The sequence below is a fragment of the Olea europaea genome, unplaced genomic scaffold, assembly GCF_002742605.1.
Source record: "Olea europaea var. sylvestris unplaced genomic scaffold, O_europaea_v1 scaffold1350, whole genome shotgun sequence".
Lineage (NCBI taxonomy): Eukaryota > Viridiplantae > Streptophyta > Magnoliopsida > Lamiales > Oleaceae > Olea > Olea europaea.
Genome location: NW_019230996.1, coordinates 75,166 through 85,885, shown reverse-complemented (window position 1 = coordinate 85,885; position 10,720 = coordinate 75,166). Strand labels below are relative to the sequence as shown.

Here is a 10,720-nt window from a genome sequence, read left to right as displayed (position 1 = left end):
TTTAGTAGAAAATTGGATAAGAAATGCTGAAAGAGAAGAAATAAGAGAAAAAGATAGTGCTAGGATTAAATTAATAAATTTACCAATATGTGATATGTGTAAAATTAAAGAATATACTTGTGAATTTAGAAACTATTACTATGTTCAATTTTATAGTAATAAAAATCAAGAAGTATACCAAAATATGTACTATAATAAATTACCAGGTTCTTAGGGGAATATATTTTAAAATAGAATTTGAAAAATATGTTAGAGATAATATTGGAATACCTAAAACTTTAGGTTCAAGAATAAAATTTTTATTTGAAAGACTTGCATATATATGTCAACAAAGACAATTAATGAAAAAATTAGGAAAATTAACTAGAATATGTTGTGAAGATATGGAAATCCCTGTGCAATGAGGATGTAATTCTAAAAGAAGAGTTAATAAAAGAAAATATAAAAATAAAAAGTTTAAATATTTTAGAAATTTTAATAAATAATATATAAAATCTAGAAGAATGTATTATAAAAGAAAAAATAACCCATATGATCAACAGAAAAATAAGAATTATAAGAAAAATAAAGGACAATGTAAATGTTACAATTGTGAAGAGATAGGTCATATAAACCCTGATTGTGATAAAAAGAAAGTAAGAATATTACAAAAAGAATATTTAGAAATAAAAGATAAATTAAGTAAAATATCAGATATTAAAAAATATTATAATCAAGAAGTATATATAAGTGAAACAGAAGAAGATGGATCATGATCTGAATAAAGAAATAGAAGAAATAGAAAGTAATAATATAAATATACAAGAATATGAAGGAATAGAAGGATATGGATTAAAAGTCACTTTTGACAATAACAAGTTTAGAAAATTGCAAAAATTATCATTAGACTTAAAAATAGGAAAATTGAAAGTCTTTGATAGAATTTGGAAAAGAGAAAGAATAGCAATAAACGAATATCACAAAATAGAAAAAATCATAGATGTAAGAACAACTTATCGACAACATAAATTAAATCTTTTAACAAGAAATACAGTTGATGAACTATTAATAAAGATTAGTAAAAAACAAAGTAAAAAAATCCAATATGTTTATTTAGTAGGAATACAAATAATATTTAAATCACTATTTAGAGAAGGGATAGATTTACCCTTAATTATAACCTTACATGATGGAAGAATAATAAATTTAAAAGATAGTCATTTGGGAACAATAGAAGGAAATTTTGCATATCAAAAAATCATGTTTACATGTTATCCAAATTATTGTGTATCATTAAAAGATAGAAATTTTAATGAAATTTTAGTACTACATTTCAAGCTTCATAGAGATGGTATTATGTAACCAGGTGATCAAATCATGACTATAAAATATAGAGCTTTATATACATTTATTAATTTTAATTATGGGAATATTTATTCGAATAAACCATATATTGAAGTTCATAAAGAATGTAAAGATATTAGTAAAATAATATAACCAAATAAATAAATAAGTTTAATTCCAAAAGAATATGAATTTAGTATAGCAAAAAATAAACCTGAAATAACATAATTAAATGAAGGAGAATGTTCTAATAATATAACATTTAAAGATGGAAAGTTAATTAAATGATCAAAAGTTTTAAAATATCTAATAAAAACCCATTAGAAGAAATTAACAAAATAAAAGAAATAAAATTATATAGAAATGCTGGAAATATAAAAATAGAAGAAGAATATTATAATGGAAGAGAAAATATAAATGGACCAAATATATTAATAGATACAGGAGTTAGTGAATGTCATATAGCTTCGTTTAGAAATAAAGGCATAATAACTCATAAAACTGAGTCATATAAATATGTAAATTTTGATAGACAAGTACATATAACAGATTTCGAAGTTAAAGTACCAATAAAAATAGGAGGAATAGATCTCTTAGCGCCATGTTACATAGATAGAAGTTTGGATATAAACCCTCATATACTTTTAGGAACGCGTTTTCTAAATGGATTAGAAGATTATAGTATAAAAAGAGAAGGATTATATATTGTTCATAATGGACAAACTACATTATCTAAAAAGAATTAGATGAATAATTAGATAAGTTTTCTATTAGCAGTGTATATGCAAATTACTATTGTAGAAACAAATATTACAACCTGTGCTTTAATAGATACAAGAAGTGATATGACAATATTTAAAAGTTTTTTAATAAAATCATGGAATAATAATAGTAATATAAAAATAACTGGTATTACAGGAGAAAGTACTCAAATAATTAATAGTGCTGATAAAGTTAATATAATTCTTGGAAGTAAATAAGTAATAATAAACAAAATTTATAAATATGATAAATTAGAATGTGATATATTATTAGGAAATGATTTCATACAACAATTTCAATATTATAATAATGATAATGTTACAAACACCTTGTGGACACTTATTAAAAATTCCTAGAGAATTTAAACCTTATAGAGTTCAGTCAGTCCAGCGTGGTGATAAATGGGAGAAAAACCCAATTCTTAATAATGAAATAAAAAATAATAGAATATTATATAAAAAGGTTCTAAAAGCAGGAATAGAAATGAATATAGAAAAAAATCATTGAACAATTAGAAAATATTTATGGAGAAAATACATTATTATTTTGGAAACCACATCACTCAAAAGTTAAAATAGAATTATCAAAAAATGTTATAATAAGAGTAAGACCAATGATGTATACAATAGAAGATACACAAGAATTTAAAAATCAGATAAAAGAATTGTTAGAACAAAAACTTATTAGACCTAGAATGGACCTTATAGTAGTCCAACCTTTATGGTTATAAAACACTCTGAACAAGTTAAAGGAAAAGCTAGAATGGTTATAAATTATAAAGAATTAAATAAATATACTAAATTTGATGGTTACTTTCTACCAAATAAAGAAGTACTAATAAATTTTGTAAGGGGAAAACAATATTATTCTAAATTTGATTGTAAATCAGGTTTCTGGTAAGTAAAAATGGAAGAAGATTAATACAATATACTGCATTTAGCACACCTCAAGGACAATATGAATGGTTAGTTATGCCATTTGGTTTGAAAAATGACCACAAATATATCAAAAAAAGATGGATAATATATTTAAAAAGTTTAATGAATTTCTAATAGTTTATATTGATGATATATTAATATGTTCTAATAATAAAGAAGAGTATAGAAATCATTTAATCCAATTTATTAATGAATGTAAAAAAGAAGGAATTGTACTATCTAAAAAGAAATCTATAATAGAAAAACAAGAGATAGACTTTCTTGGATTATCAATAGATAAAAGAGGGATAAAATTATAGACTTATATATCCAAAAAAATAAAACAAAATTCCAAATAAATTAGAATCCAAAGAACAAATTCAAAAAATTTTAAGATGTTTAAATTATGCAGAAGGATTTATTGAAAATCTTTCTAAGAAAAGATATAAAATTCAAGTTTTACTTAGAAAAATAAATACTAAGGGATGGAATGAAGAACATATAGAAATAGTTAAATCATTAAAAGAAGAATGTAAAAATTTATCAAAATTAAGGTTACTAGATAAAAAAGATAATTTGATTGTTAATACTGATGCCTCAAATAAATATTGGGCAACAATATTAAAAATAGATCTAAATGAAATTTGTAGATATTCAACTGGAACCTTTAACCAAGCAGAAATAAATTATACTACTCATGAAAAAGAATTACTAACGATTATTAGAGGAATAAAAAAATTCTCATTATTTTTATTATCCAAGAAATTTATTGTTGAAACTGATAATTCTCAAATTGCAGGATTAGTCAGGAATAAGTTACCCTCAGAACCACAATACAGAAGGCTTCATAGATGGTAAACTTATTTAGCATTTTATAATTTTGATGTAGTCCATATTAAAGGAGTTAATAATTTTCTTGCAGCTTTTCTCAGCAGAAACATAGAATTTGTTGATGGATAAAGCCAAGAGCATGGAGTTATACCAATTTATTCTACATATACAAGAAAGGACAAATTTTCTTAAAAAAAATGAAGATATAAGCTCTGAAGCAACCCAGATCTCAGAAATATTCAACTCAAATATGAAAATATTGTTGAATATCACTACTAAACATCATAAATATGCCATTGAACTCAAAAATCAAGTTGATGCTATTGCAGTACAACTAAAAAATATACTGTTTGAAACAGATATATCAAAGAGCTCAGAAATGAGTTTTTCGAATCAATACCAAACAGAGACAGCTGGAAGCAGCTTTGGACCCAGACGTGACAACCTACCAACTGATAATAAAGGAGATTCCATTTCTGTATCATCAATTAAGAAAGTTATGATATATGGAGATAGAAGAGATACCAAAACAATCAGTATCATAGACCAAGAAGATAAAATCCCTTGAGATCCAAACGAAGAAAAATATGCCGAAATAGTCAGAATTGCTTATGAAATAAAAATAAGTGATTCATATTTTATTTCTCCGGGAAATAATGTTTACCCGAGAATAACAGTCATGGAAGGAGGTGACCCTTCATTTATAAAAATCATGGCAGATTATGGATTCATGAATTTGATTTATCCAGGAAAAGATTTTATTAAAATCTCAAAGTTTGATGATATATTCATTAAAGAAGTTTTAAGATTTGCCAAAGGAAGGAAGATATTTTTAAAATTCTATTCAGTCAGTCCAGAATATGATGGAGTTGTTTACTATCCAGTTGAACACATAATCTCAATTGGATATGTTGCAGCCAATTTCCAAATTGATGTTACGGAAAATAACAGAAAAGTCCCAACAGTAGCAAAATCGTGGATCAGACATAGAAGAATACTTGGAATCAAAGCTATTTACAACATTGCCAAAAACTTGTTTGATAAAAAATTCTCGTGCCTTTGTCAATATGAGAATTGGATGCTGGTATCCAATGGAAAATATGCAAAATCAGAAATCGGCCCGATTTTTCTGGAAACCACTTGTACCAAATTAAAGTCTTGTATCAATCATAATAGAAATAAAATTTCAATATTTTGATATCAACATGAGTTTCTAAATCTTTTTCCCATAGATTCTTAAAAGATCAAATAGAAAATTTCCTTCTTATTTTAGCAAAAAGAGAGTTTTCCTTAACATAAGTCTAAAGTTTTATTCTTTAGAAGTTGATACAGTGAGAGCAAGTAGCTGAAACAGTAACAATTCCATGAAGGCAGAAGGCCGTTGAAGGAAGCGGTTTACAAATTTAGAGCTCGAAGGTCACTCGATTCTAATAATACATGTATAGATCAAACCTAAGGTAAAACTATTAAACTTTTTGTTAAAATTAGAATGAATCTTTTAAAGGTCTTAAAAGAATTGCAGGGATAATTGCATGATGATTATTTTGATAAATGCCAGGATATACAATTGAAGGATTAGATAATTTATTAGAAAGAATGTTAGAAGAAATAAAGAATATTATATCTCAATTAAAAAATACAAATTTACCATTTGAAGAATATAGTACTTTAATTAGAAAATATGAGATAAATGTTGCAGATTATTCTTATTTATTAGATCATAGAATGATTTTATATTCAAACATCCAAAATAGAAATAATGAAAGATAAAATGTTTAAAAGATTAGGATATATGTTGCAATATAGAAAGAATCATTTCATTAAGGGTAATATAGACATTTCCATAAAAAGGAATAGTAACAGGCCAAATAGAAAAATCTCCCCTGTGTTTATGTCCAGCCAAAAAATAATTTTATAGTAATGATTGTTTTCACTTACTTGCATACGATAATGTTTAATTCTTGACATTCTTATCAAAAACATGTTTTGATTTTTGTCATGGGTATGCTCGCAGGCTTGATGCTTAGAGTTGTGTGATCCGCTAATAATTTAAGGTACATAGTTGTACCACTGATTCAGTTACTATATCTCTTGTTGAACTATAAGGTAATTCAAATATGTAATTAGTTTTTATGAAAAAACAATGTGATAATGTATATTCATTATTATGATTTTCAGTGGATTAGAATCATTAGATCATCACTTCTGTGATAATGTATATTCATTATTATAATTTTCAGTGGATTAGATCTTCACTTCTGCGTAATTATGGCACAGCAGAATTAAACGGTGCCCATGGACGCTACTGCTGGTGAAACTTCAAGTGTTCAATACTATAACATTCCTGATAAAACGATTGCTTCCTCTGATGCATCAAAGTTTCCAAGGCAACAGCATGGTTGTTTTGGAAATAAAAGCCCCGGGAAGTTCCCGTTGTCTTCCAATCCTTCCATCGTCCTTCACGTTCTTACGGGATGTAATTTAGATCCTCAAGATCTTGCAAAACTAGAAGCAAGTGTATTTTAGCTTCCCATTTTTTAAAATGTGATGCTGTTGATTGAACCATATGTTGGGAATCTACTTATACATGCACAGCGGAAAATTAAATTATTTCGATTCCCATCCAATAGATCTCATTGTATTTGGTTAGGAATTGTGATAAGATTGTACCTTTTTCAGATCTGCAATCCTTTTGCTTTTCTTTTCGTTCCACAACTTTGATTCGCCACCACAGCTGTCCAATTGTCCAGCCTCCAACGGTGATCCACACAGAGAAAATGATTGCAGCTTCTAGGGTTTTCTCTTGTGCTAGCAAGAATAATGAAAACCTTAATGGACCGCAAACCCTAGTTATGTATTTATATAAACCCAAATAGGCTCGGCCCGGTCCGGCCCAATAATTAATTAATCCAATTAATTAAACCCGGTCCGTGAATTAATTAATCCAATTAATTAAACCCGGTCCGTGAATTAATTAATCCAATTAATTAAACCCGGTCCGTGAATTAATTAATCCAATTAATTAAACCCGGTCCGTGAATTAATTAATCCAATTAATTAAACCCGGTCCGTGAATTAATTAATCCAATTAAGTAATTCGAAAATATAAATAACAAATCCAATTAATTAATTTATCCAACGATTGTTAAATTAATCAATTGGCAATTTGCAATCTTCCAATTCTCTTTTGTGTGTGACCCATTAGGTTCCCGACCACGATGTCTAACGACGTGAAATATTATTTTGATCTAATCAAAATTGATAAATTAAAACACCCCTTTTAATTTATCATCAATTCACATTCGCCGTCCCTGATTGACATCTAGCAATGTGTCAGGGCAATACATGTGACGGGAAATGTCACGTGGTATGACAAAACCAAATTCGTTCGTTTACCGTGAAACTATAATCCCTTCGTCAATATGATCCGATCAATTACGAGATATGGAATTGTGTCAATCTCGATCATCGATCATATCTTTCACTCCACTATTAAGTCAATATAAATCGAAAACTCCTTTTCGACTTATGAGTACACCTTGGCCAAGGATTTCATCATTGACTTAATTGAATGAAACGCAGATCATAATCTCCTACTATCTAAGAGTGACGAATCCTTTATTGATCAATCACAACCTTCATACGATTCTTGACGTACCCGAACGATGTCGTATTAGCGGCCCTTTTCAGAGCAACATCCAACACCGCCAAAGTATGACTGTCCTTATATAAGGTACCATGACGACCTCAAGTCAAAGGACCAATTTCACTACCGAACGTTAGAGATTAACCACCGACACTCAGATAGTTATCCATGTGGAATCTCTCGACGGGTCTCCAATGTTTTGTTCTATAACAAACATCCACGTGTTCATTTAAGTGTCACCACACTTTAACTTGTGAGATCAGCTACTTACTTCACAAGTAAGAAATGCCACACGTGATGGTCTATCCGTAATAACGATATCCGTATCTCGTTATTACTTACGACCACGGATGATTTAAGATTCAATCAGATGTAATTTGTATCTCACAATCACAACTCCTTGAGATTAATAAATTAAAATATTTGAATCTACGGACTCTATTATTTATTTAATTGTCTATTAATTAAATATAGATCTGCCATTTAATTGCATTAATTATATATAAAAGTATTTATGTCCAAAGTCGATTGGACCTAGGGCATAATACTTACACCATAATGGCCTGTTGTAGGTAACATGTTCATTCTTCAGGCAGCCTGTGCACTTTGCCCCATATTATATGCTCTCGTTATCAGAGCTTGTGGCTCTTGATATGTGTCAGAACTCAGAAGAGAGCAGTATTTAAGCCAATGACAGACGAACAACGGCTAGATTTGAAGGGAAGATGTGGGGGTTCCTGGAAGCTAGTCTTAAGGTTCTTGCTGGCTGGAGAAGGATGTTCCAGGATCGAGAAGTCGCAGGAAATAGCTGGTCCTGGTCATAGTATTGTTGTGACTTCAAAAGGTGCCATATACTCATTTGGGTTGAATAGCTCAGGACAGCTTGGGCACGGTACAATAGATGATGAATCACGACCTCGGCTCATTAGGTGTTGATTTCTATTACTATAGAAGCCTGGGAATGGACAGGTGGTTTATTAGAGAAATAATTTATGGAACTTTTTATGGTGCAGATCTCTGCAAGGAATTCAAATTATTCAAGCAACCGCTGGGGCTAATAGGACAATGCTGATAAGTGATACCGGCCGGGTTTATTACTTTGGAAAAGACTCCTTTGGCGAAGCTGAGTATGGGTTTCAAGGAAATAAATTAGTAACTACTCTTCAACTGGTTGAATCATTAAAAGGCATCTTTGTCGTTCAAGCTGCTATTGGAAATTTCTTCACTGCTGTATTATCAAGAGAAGGCGTGGTTTACACATTTTCTTGGGGAATTGACAATAAACTTGGCCATCAAACAGAACCAAGTGATCTCGATCCCCATCCATTGTTAGGCGCACTTGAAAATACATCAGTGGTTCAAACTGCTGCTGGATACTGCTACCTTCTTGCTTTGGCATGTCAACCCACTGGCATGTGAGCTCGCTCTCTTCTCTTTTATTGATATTGAAACATCATTTTTAGTACACGCAGAATGTTTCTTAAGAACTCTTTATATGCAAATGCTAATTGAAAAATTCCTCGTTATTTTAATTTGGGCTCAACTTTGCTAGTTTATTCTTGTGACTTCCAATGTATCTTTGGCATATCATTTATGTATGGAGGATTAATTTTGTTGAAAATTACCCTGAATTGTTTGTGACATGCCAGGTCTGTATATTCTGTTGGTTGTGGATTGGGTGGAAAGCTAGGGCATGGCACAAGAACGGATGAGAAGCAGCCGAGATTAATAGAACAGTTTCAAAATTTGAATCTTCAACCCATAGAGGTTGCTGCTAGTGCGTGGCATGTTGCAGTGGTTGGAAGCGATGGACGAGTTTGTACATGGGGTTGGGGACTGTATGGGTGCTTGGGCCATGGAAATGAAGATTGTGAATCAGTTCCAAAGCTGGTCGAAGCGCTTAGCAATATTAAAGCTGTACATGTTGCCACAGGGGATTATACGACCTTTGTTATTTCAGATGATGGCGACGTTTACTCGTTCGGGTGTGGAGAATCATCTAGTCTTGGACATAGTATTGTGGCTGCTGCCGATCAGTTTTGTCTCCTTGTTTTCTTGTTCTATATCTGAATAAGAATAATACTTGACATAATGAAGTTATATAATGGTTTATATACAGATGAGATATCAAAAAGAAACTGGTGGAGGATTTTATTTTATTTATTTATTAATTTTTTTTGTGGTTGTTGAAATTCTGCCCAATCATAGCGCATAACATCATATGTACGTAAACCATTATGTAAATCATTATAGACATGTAGCACAATCCATCTGAATAAATATCCTACTTTCCTCATATTTATAGTTGCTTTCTAATAGCTATACAAGTTTCTGGTTGGAGTCTTGCCACCAACCATTTAAATGCAATTGTGCATGTGTTAGAAAATATAAATCCTGCCTGGTTGCCTACACGTGAGGGCGATGTTGGAGATAATATTTAATATGATATATATTTGGCCCTATCTAATAGTTTAAGCTTTTAGATTAAATTGAGATTTTCTTGTGAAGTTTCCTTTGTAGCAAAGCACAGGCACGTTTCGCTTCTTAGATCCGTGGAACCTAATTATACAATACACTTTCTCCTAAGTTAGATTTTTCATAATTGAATGGCGGGATAAAATTTGTTATAATTGTATAATTACTGATTTTATTACGTTGGTTTCGGTTTTTAGGAAAATGGGCAAGTGAATGTCTTGAGTCCCGAGCTTGTGACATCATTAAAGCAGGTGAAAGAAAGGGTTGTACAGATAAGCCTCACGAATTCCATAATCTGGAATGCACATACTTTTGCACTCACAGAACATTTGGTGCCGGTGACCAAGGACAGCTAGGTGTTGAGCTTGAAGACGACCAAACCGAAAGAGCAAACCCCGAACAGGTCAAGATTGATCTTAGTTAACGTCTAGATTGTTAGCTTGATACCTATTTTTCGAGTAGTGTTCTGTAAAATCACATTTGAATTGACGTTCGTTTATTTGCATGTTATAATTTGAAGTGATTATCTAAAATTCCATGATCATATAGGATGTCACAAATTGTATACTCGATGGATATAGTAAGACACAATTCGTGATATAATCAAAATTATGACGTTCACAATCAGTTCATAAAGTTGGATTCTTTATGTTGATAAGATTGTATTGTTCTTATTAAGATTTGTTTAGATCTTGAAATAAGAACAATAATGTGTTTCGTTGCACATTGAACGGGACCGCGTAGATGACTCATTTGTGACCGTTCA

At 30.3% G+C, this 10,720-nt stretch overlaps 1 pseudogene; it reads left to right on the top strand.

Moving 5' to 3' along the window:
- The first annotated feature begins 5,905 nt into the window (after window positions 1-5,905).
- On the top strand, window positions 5,906-10,378 carry LOC111375211 (annotated as a pseudogene).
- The last annotated feature ends 342 nt before the right edge of the window (window positions 10,379-10,720 follow it).